Below are 886 nucleotides of genomic sequence, written 5' to 3'. Positions count from 1 at the left end.
ACACACACACACACACACACACACACACACACACACACATATACGACAGGCTTCTTTCAGTTTCCGTCTACCAAATCCACTCAAAAGGCATTGGTTGGCCTGAGGCTATAATAGAAGACACTTGCCCAAGGTGCCATGCAGTGGGACTGATCCTGGAACCATGTGGTTGGTAAGCAAGCTACTTACCATACAGCCACTCCTACGCCTATTTATTTATTTATTTTTCATTGCTTTAATTATTTAGTTGTGTATTTATCATGAAGTTCTTAAAATTTTTTTATAGTTTCACATTCCTTTGTGCTTGAAATTTACCTACTATGAACAACATAGGCACAGACGTGACTATGTGGTAAGTAGCTTGCTTACCAACCTCATGGTTCCAGGTTCAGTCTCACTTTGTGACACCTTGGGCAAGTGTCTTCTACCGTAGTCTCAGGCCAACCAAACCCTTGTGATTGGATTTGGTAGATGGAAACTGAAAGAAGCCTGCCATATGTATACATATATATTCGTGTGTGTATGTTTGTGTGTCTGTGTTTGTCTCCCCACCATGACTTGCCAACTAATGTTAGTGTGTTTATGTCCCCGTAACTTAGAGATTCGGCAAAAGAAACCAATAGAATAAGTACTAGACTCACAGAGAATAAGTCTTGGGGCTGATTTGTTCAACTAAAGGCGGTGTTCCAGCATGGCCACAGTCAAATGATTGAAAGAAATAACTCTTTTACTTGTTTCAGTCATTTGACTGCGGCCATGCTGGAGCACCGCCTTTAGTCGAGCAAATCGACCCCAAGACCTATTCTTTTGTAAGCCTAATACTTATTCTATCTTTTGCCGAACAGCTAAGTTACGGGGACGTAAACACACCAGCATCAGTTGTCAAGCG

This window comes from Octopus bimaculoides, chromosome 18, assembly GCF_001194135.2.
Source record: "Octopus bimaculoides isolate UCB-OBI-ISO-001 chromosome 18, ASM119413v2, whole genome shotgun sequence".
Lineage (NCBI taxonomy): Eukaryota > Metazoa > Mollusca > Cephalopoda > Octopoda > Octopodidae > Octopus > Octopus bimaculoides.
Note: the sequence above shows the minus strand (reverse complement) of the source record.